Below are 9,802 nucleotides of genomic sequence, written 5' to 3' on the forward strand. Positions count from 1 at the left end.
GAAAGAGTTCTGATTATATTCTGTATGCCAGAAAAGTTTCCGTTTGTTTTTGAGACAGTTACTTTCAACCTTACATACAAAAATCTGATACATATTTTGAATGATTTGAAAAGATGTTGTTTTTCCTATCAAGATTTCATTGATAGAGGGTTGCTAATCACATGGAAGTTCCAAGTGGTGAAGTTGAAATCATCCCTTAGTAGTTTTTACGGACGCCATCAGGAGTTGGTTGACCGTTATGGAATATCTGTTTACTCCGGAGCCGTCCCCTTTTCCACGATTGTGACCTATCGAACTAGACTTATCACCCGCTGGTTTGTACTGACATGAGCAACATGACGGGTGCAACATGTAGAGAAGGATCTGCTTACCTTTCCGGAGCACCTGAGATCACTCGCAGTTTTTGTTGGGGTTCGTGTTTCTCAGTCTATAGTTTTTTATGTTGTGTTTTGTGTACTGATGTTTGTTGATCTTTTTCTTTTTTAGTCATGGCGTTGTCAGTTTATTTTCGACCTCTGAGATTGAATATCCCTTTGATATCTTTTGCCTCGCTTTTATAATAATTGGTTTTATAGATAATTTCAAAGTTGATATTTGTTAAGAATACGGTGGATTTCAATTACAAGACGTATTTACTGATTACTTTATGTTTCGTTGCAGTTGAACAATCGATAAATTTCTTGATTTGTTTCATTCACAACTTCTTACAATGATGTCATACAACACTCAACATTAAAACTAAGGATTTAACAACCCTTAACCAATCAAATTTAGGAGTGAACTCAGAAGCTCTTGATAGTAAGCAGTTGCTGCTACAAAAGACTCAAATATCGTTTTACACAAGTCACTTAAATCATCCACCAAAATCAACCGAAATTGATGGATGGATGAAATGTTTTCTCACTCAAATTAAAATAAACCGGACTTATAGCGTTTGTTAAAACTCACAAAAAGATGACTCTAATTTTACAAATAAAAAAGCACAAAGAAAAACACGTAAAATTACAACAAGAGTAAAACAAACCCTTTTTACCAAACTAGGGGTGGTCTCCTGGAAGGGTAGACAGAACCTGCTCCTCAGGTGGCACCCCTTGTATTGTTTATGTTAATACAAACTCGATGATAATTATTATGCCAAGTTCATATTTCATTGTAATCATGCATGGGATACTCAGGTTATTTTCCGGAAGCCAAATGTTTCGGGCTTACGGACGGACACTAGAACGGACAAAGGGACAACTATATGCACCTATATGTTTTCCTAGAGCACAAAAAAAGAAAATCCTCATTAAGATAATTTCCAAAATTTACTTACTTAAACCATTTTATGTCATTCGAATAAACACAACAGCTAGACAAAAGGACCACATTACAAAACCAAGAATTGTTTTTAAAAGTAGGACTTCAATGGCTATTTTCTCAACACCGTTTGTATTCTATAAAAATAATTTACAGTAAACCAATATACTCACAGGCAGTGGTGTGGTCTCTAGGAGGAATTATGTTGTAACCGTTCTGCTGTTCCCTTTCCCATCGAAATCTGTCTGTATTAGTGGTATAATGTAACCAGCCGCACCAATCTGTATCAAAGTTACAGGACATCGCATTTGCTGTGAGAGCAAAATTTGTGATATTACACGTTTTTCGGACATTTTCTTTATCATTTTTAATAGAAATCAAGTCTCAGCTTGGTGATATAAAGAACAATTTGAATTATGTGAAATGAATGTTATCACAAGAATAAACGAAATAGCATTTAATACCAGATTGATCTCGATCAGTGAAATTACAAATGGTAATTCAAAGATGGCGTGCAAAAATGGGAAAGGAAAAGCACTTCACTAGATAGAATCGGTATAAAAGATTACTATACAAAAAAAGCACAAGCAAAACAACAGTAAACAATTCAATTTGATACATGTAGAAGTGTGCTAGAAGTATCTTACTAAAATGACATACATGTAATCGGGAACGACGCTTTAATATCAATGGCTGACTTCACAGTAGATTTAATACATAAACTTCATTAACTGTTATATAAAAACAGTACATGAAGACAAGTTAATGTGCAATGCCTAGAATTCTCAGAATAATGTAATATCTTCATTTATATTAAACGATGTAGTTTTTGTAGTTAAACTTAATTATTTCTTTGCAAAACATTACATGGTTGAACACTACCTTTATATCTTTTTTTTAATATGTTTCTACTATGGTTTTTATCTTCTGTCGTATTACAGTCTACTAATCTGATTATGTCGTGCAATTATAGGAATGGTAAAATTGATATCTGTTGAAAGGGGGTGTTTGTTTAATTAATACGGGTAAAGTATTTGTTTTCATGTACAGAAATGCGTTATATTTCAATTGAAGAATGACGATCATTGTTGACAAATATATGGCGTTGACACACGTTGTAAGCTAGCTGCTTAAGCCTTACTTACTTGATTTGTTACATTTAGGCTGTTTTAATACGATTTTTACAGGCATTTGTTTTTAAATTTAAAACAATCCAAAAACGCAAACAAAAAAAGATTTAGAAATACAGGGAACACTGTAATCGTGTGTATTTGTTCGTAACATAGCTTAAGCTAAGTACACAATCATGACAATAGAAACCCAAATGAACATAAAATATACCGAAGCACTTCAATGTATATATGATTATAAGTTGTCTTACAAGCTGTTAAAACGAATTGTTGGAAGAGATTTACTGAATGTTTTCTTATTGTCTGGTTTTTACTAATTTTATTCTGATTACTTACAGATTAAAAAAGGGCAAATATATATCACAAACAGGCCATGGCCTGTTAAATACGCCTCGCCATACGGGATTGTGGATCGTTACATCCCTTTTTGTTTGGAAGTCTAATATCATGGCATTTCTACTATCATATACTATCATATATAATACATGCACATGTAGTATGAAGCACTTTTACTATTGACACAACCAATATGTTTTGGTTTGGTGGTTCCCTCGGGATTTTGTTTTATGTCTTGTTTGGGTTTAGACAAAATGGACTTGCGCGTTTCAAACATCGTATTCTTTTTTCACTGGTATTAACACACTTATTATAGTCTGTTTGAGTTCTATATATTTTTATTCTTCAAATATATGTTTTTGCTAAAATCGGAATTTTGAACGGCGTTGTTTATATTGCAGTGAATTTATTTCATTTCTGTATGCAAACTTTGACATTTAGTTTCTGAATTTTTGCGAGTGATTAAAAAATTAAACATAAGTTATTACAAATTTGCTAAAAAGGTAAATAAAAGGAAAAACGGAATACATTATAATTCTTGACAGCAACTGCCAGGATGGTCTGTTTACAATTCTATACACCAGTCTATGGAAAGAGCGAATCGAAAAAAAAACGTTTCTTATGTAGGGTAGCAAATTTTCTTTTGTAAACGATGCACTATGGGAAAATCGCAGGTCAATATCACATTTGTAAGAAGAATATTATTTAGTAAATTATTTTTTTTCCTTTTTAAAACTGAAAGGCATTTAACAGAACAAGCGTCTATATAACTTCCCATGAACTGTGCACATATAGTCCCAAGTATTTTGTATTTATACGAGACAATAGGCACATTTGTTTGAATGAAACCTATCTGTACGATCTATAATTTTGAAGTGTACAAATACTAAGACAATAAAGTAGCAAAGACAATGGAAAGCACTTTCAATGTGTGCGATTGCATTTTAAGCCGTTATCACGTGTAACAGATTGATAATGCTATACATTCCTATATGAGTGCGACATGTTTCTAATTGAATAGCAATATGTTTTATAATAAAAAAGACTTATTAATGCGATATTTTTTGTCATGTCAATCAATAGAGACAATATTGCAATTAAAGCAAACAAGAGACATCGGTATTTATTTGTGACAGTTAGGCAAATGTTTATCACTGACACTGACATTTCAGTGAAATATATCTGTAAATGAAAACCAGATATAACAGACAGCAACTAACTACAACCACAGCTCTCGACTTGTGACAGGGGTTAAAGATCTTTTAGTGCGCTCAACCCTCCCTTTACCTGGGAAAATGGTGTTTCAACAAAACATAATAACTACCTGTAAAAAAGAAATCAGATCGACACGAAGCACCAAAAAAACAATTGGCATGAAGACAAAGACACAAAGTACCGATCTACTCGCAGCTACTGAAAGATATTCAACTTAGTTAAAAGGCCATTACAACTACTAAATACATCATGTTCTACCAGACTACACATCCAATGGATAGATTGTAAGGACGTCATCAACAGTCTGCGTAAAGCGTGACCTTGTCAATGTCACAACATAAATACATTTTTTGACAGGATGTAGTACTATATCTTTTCATAAATGTAAAGCAATCAATATTTTTATATGTTTAAACTGGGAACAATAGTATATCTAACGGGAAATGAATCTGATAGGCTTGTCAGTATAAAATTGATAAAATCCCGAACTTTACCAGACTTCGCGAAATTTATGGATTTTGGAAGCGTCTGACTGAAAAACTATCGGAACTACTCAAAAAATTCACCACATAATTCCAAACGTTCAACAAATACAATGAATTGGTGAGTTTTATCGGAAGTAAATATATTTTGTCATATAACATGACCAATATAAGTGTGATTTATTTGATGTTAAGTGTTTTGTAATGGTTTGTGGAATTCGCGGTTACTGGGAATGCCATCGGCGCCATTTTTGTATTACCTTGTTTGCATTCTGTACCCTTCTGTGATGAAATGAGTGCGATTATGACAAATTTTAAGTGACAAATTACAAGTTCGATACAATGGCATCACTTATTACTTAATTTGAATGACATTTTATTGATATTATCAGTCAATATATATGTTCCTGGTTTAAATTATAAAAAACAAATCCATGTCATTACCGATAAAAAGTTCCATGTATATTTGCGTCCATTCGTTTTTCATTTAGAGATATCAAAAAGAAAATAATCTTAAAACAAAAAATGAAAAAGGAATTCAAAGTGTTTTCTTTTTCGTTTTCGGTATCACTAATCAAAGACAAAAAACGACAATTGTATTTAATTTCTGTATTTAGGGTTCGTGTATATTTGCGTCCATTCCTTTTTTGTTTTGAAATATCAAAAACGTAAAACGGAAGTGTTTCCATTTTTGACTTTTAGATTTCATAAAACAAAAACAAAAAACGAATGTGTTTTCGTTTTTCATTATTAATTTCTCAAACACTTAAACGAAAAACAAAAACGTTTTCGTTTTTCATATTTGATTTCTCAAAAACCAAATAAAAAAACAAAAGTGTTTTTGTTTTTCGTTTTTAGTATCTTAATCGTCACATGCATCACTTGCTGTGTTGATTGTTTACCGATGTCACGATCCGGTAAATTTTGGCAACAAACTCGAAAGTTATTTAGCTTGCAGTCAACAATCACTGAATGAAATATTATTTGTCGATAATACGTTATAGATTCGTAATAAATATATGAAACGTGCATACAAGACTTTATTTAGTATATATGCATGCATTGGTTCAATAATTTCGATCACTTTAAAATTACAAAATACTCGTTTCATATGACTTAAAAACAACTTGACCATTGCAGACTGTCAATCCTCTCCACAATGATTAGTAAAATATTCACTGTTTGATTGATTTGATTGTTTGGCGTTTAATGCCACTTTTAGCACTTTTGGCTATTTTTGTTGCGGTCACATTTTATGGGTGGATGAAGTCGGAGTGCCCGGATAGAACCACTGACCTTCGACAGGAAAACTGACAATCCCAGTTAATTAAAATTAGATTCAAACGCTATGTGCTGGGTTCGAACACACAATCTCAGTGTTGACAGTCAATTGATACAGTAGTTGAACTACATAGACCACTCGGCTACCGAGGCCCCTTCAAATTATTAATGTTTGATTGATCAACATTTTAAGCATATTTTGTAATTATAACGCCAAAATATAAAATTATACTACAATAGCAATACTTACTTTTACAACTATACGTAAAGTTGAAATATCCTAAATTCATCAAACAGTTTGATGGTTTGGTAGGAATGGTATGCATATCAATCGTACAGGACACCTTTTTATCACAAACATTTCTCACTATATAATCTGCATTGGAAGCTAAGTTGCATGTATCCTCGTCCGGCATACATTGTCGGCTAATCCGAAAGATATCAACCTGCTCGATGTTTATTTTTGAACCATTCCCACAGAAAATCGAGGTGGTTGTATTCAAAACGATCATTTCGGTTCTATCATCTAAAGATAACAAACATACATGTAGAACATGCAGAAGGAATATGTCAGACTACTAATTAAATTAAATTAATTGTATAAAATGAATAATCATTTATGATGTACGATCTGATTCTGTCGCTTTTACAGTTGTCGCTTGGCGGCAAAGGGGAAAAAACTATATTTTAGAATTTATACGGATATGGAGTTGTGGCAAAATTACTTATTAATATAAGTATGTATCCGCGAGTAAAGTGATGTCGTTAACAATCCTCTATTAATTCAACATGTATTTATCTGGCACATTACAACATTCTCTGATTTCTTATGTACAAATAACTTACTTAAACATAGCTGTAATTGTTCAGGACAAATGATGCAAAAACAATTTAATTGCAGTAGTTTTGTATACAATTCATATGCTTTTCATATGAAAAAGATATAAAAAAGAGGCGAAAGATACCAGCGGGACATTCAAACTCATATGTGGTAAATAAACTGAGAACGCCATGGTTAAAAAAGAAAAAGACAAACAGACAAACAATAGAACACAAAACACAACATAGAAAACTAAAGACTAAGCAACACGAACACCACCAAAAACTGGGGTGATCTCAGGTGCTCCGGAAGGGTAAGCAAATCCTGCTCCACATGTGGCACCCGTCGTGTTGCTCAGACGTTGACTCCCGAACACAACGGGTTGTACTTTAAGAAAACAATACTCACTGAAAATCAAAATTGAGTTAGTTTCCGTTTAAAGACAAAATAGGTAGTGATCCAAAATATTCGAAAGCTTGTTTTTCATCTGATAAATAAAAGGAAAACCAAATTGATTCCATCCATTTGAAGGAGATATAAAACTATTTATGCAATTATCTTTACTGACATCAATCGCATTTGAAAATAGGTGATCAGGCTAGATTCAGATTTTATCATTCTATCTAACATATTGGTAAAATCAGAATCAGGTTAGATTCAAATTTTATAATTCTATCTAACATATTGTTAAACCAAGAATCAGGCTAGATTTAGATTTTATCATTCTATCTAACATATTGTTAAACCAAGAAACAGGCTAGATTAAGATTTTATCACTCTATCTAACATATTGTTAAACCAAGAATCAGGCTAGATTCAGATGTTATCATTCTATCTAACATATTGTTAAAGCAAGAATCAGAATACATTGATATTTTATTATTCTATCTAACATATTGTTAAACCAAGAATCAGGCTAGATTCAGATTTTATCATTCTATCTAACATATTGTTAAACCAAGAATCAGGCTAGATTCAGATTTTTACATTCTATCTAACATATTGTTAAACCAAGAATCAGGCTAGATTCAGATTTTATAATTCTATCTAACATATTGTTAAACCAAGAATCAGGCTAGATTCAGATTTTATCATTCTATCTAACATATTGTTAAACCATGAATCAGGCTAGATTCAGATTTTATCATTCTATCTAACATATTGATAAACCAAGAATCAGGCTAGATTCAGATTTTATTTATCGATCTAACATATTGTTAAACCAAGAATGATGTATTTCAATTTATTCGTTTTACAACCTTAAATGTATTAACTATGTAATTAGTATTTACCGCGGCTCCAATGATATCAATGTGAAGATAACATTAGTCTATAATACTTCAATATACCGACTTCATTTACAATGATATTTTTGTGGCAAAGGGAGACAACTCTTGTATGCATGACGGACAGATGATGTTCTCTTTAAAATGAAAACCTCATGAAAAGAAAAATGTTTTAACGTACACAAAAACGATAGTATAGGCTTTGTAGAATGTCAATTGATACATGAATACTCCCGTTCTTGGATTCCTTTTTGCAACATAAATGTGTTATAATTTAACAAAACTCTTACTCATTTCAGTGAATTTAGGCTCTGAGTAATTCGTTTTACATTGAAATTTGGTACAGTGACAACTTGAATTAGTAAATTCTTCTACTAGATACGATCAAATTTTAATTACAGGTGAGCGTGTTTTTGTGTTGATGGATTTTCTGTGTTTACCTTTTCTTTGTTTACCTTAGTCGTTTGTCATAGAAAAAGCGAAAAATGTAATTGCGATTTGGATTGGAATCTGTCATTGCACTTTCTGACTCCACCTCCTCAGACTAATACACAGACCTTTTAAACCAGATAGTTTCTCCTGATTATTGTTGTTTGGAAGATTAATATGTTCAGTAGACGTTAGACTAATGAACAACAAGCAACTACGATATCTTAGTTTATTTTATAAGAAAAGGTCAATAAAGGAATGAATGCAGATTCAATAAACAAGTATGATAATCTTGCACAATGCTAAAAATAAGTATTGTACAGAAATGGATACCAAGTGACTGCAATATTGAAAACAATGACGCACAGACAAGGAAAGCCAAGTTGATTACTTTTAATCTTTCGAAATACATATTAAAATTTTCCAACAATTCTTTCGAATCGACAAAAAACTAGAAATAGCTGAATAAACATACAGTACGGGTAGAGACTTATTATTATGGATGTCTTAATCCGTCTAGATGTCAGACTGGTCGGACAGTTGTCTCAGTGTAATTAACACCTGCTGTGATATTAACCTGTACAATATCCGAGTGGAAGGTCGTAAATCAATCTGTACCAGCTTGATTAGAATTAAATTTTACCTGTACAGATATTTTAGTATTTATGGAGGATAGATAATAAATGTAAAATATTGTTTTGTATTCAAAGAAAAAATTACAATAAACATAAAAATTTAACATCATGAATATAGGATCAACTTTTTTTTAACTTGAAAATGAAAGAAAGACGATTTTTAACAATGTACTGTAAAAATGTGTTGCCAATTATAATAATTGTGTTTGTGCCAATAAACTATTTGTATTTGTATTTGTAAACCGTAAATATTTCATTTTATTCAAAATTATAACAACCTGGACTGTTTTCAATCGAAGTTTTAATCAAAATGTTGAGACATCAATCCCGTAAATTATACGAGTTTTCGTTGATGGTTACAATATTTCCCCCTTTTAACGTCCTGTTCCTTTATGTTATTATTTGAAACACAATTTTAGGTATAAGGCCAAGATATCGTATTTATAAAGTATATAAACAAATTGAATATAGGCATTGATTAATAAACTGTTATTTTCCTTTCGATACCACGTTCCCCGTCGGAGCCTCTACGTCTAGTCATACCTGTCAATCATTTCTCGCAAGTAAAACAATTTGGTCAGCCAGATCATCCGTGCATTCTATTTTGACATATATTTCCCGTTAATCTCTTTGAAACAATTGTTTTTTTACAATATTTATAATGCCGTGATCATCTTTCGATTCCTAGTTTTTATATAAAAAAAACTTTTCATATGCACGTCAATATTCTATGACACAGCATTATTTTAAATTTTGTTTGTTAATAAATTTACATATAATGGAAATAACAGATTTGTTGACACTCGTTGTATTATAACAAAGATATTGCTTTTCTATTTCCATGTTTGAAATTTTAATGAAAATCGTGTTTTTTATAAACATATTTTAC

Source organism: Mytilus californianus, unplaced genomic scaffold (genome assembly GCF_021869535.1).
Source record: "Mytilus californianus isolate M0D057914Y unplaced genomic scaffold, xbMytCali1.0.p SCAF_7, whole genome shotgun sequence".
Taxonomy (NCBI): domain Eukaryota; kingdom Metazoa; phylum Mollusca; class Bivalvia; order Mytilida; family Mytilidae; genus Mytilus; species Mytilus californianus.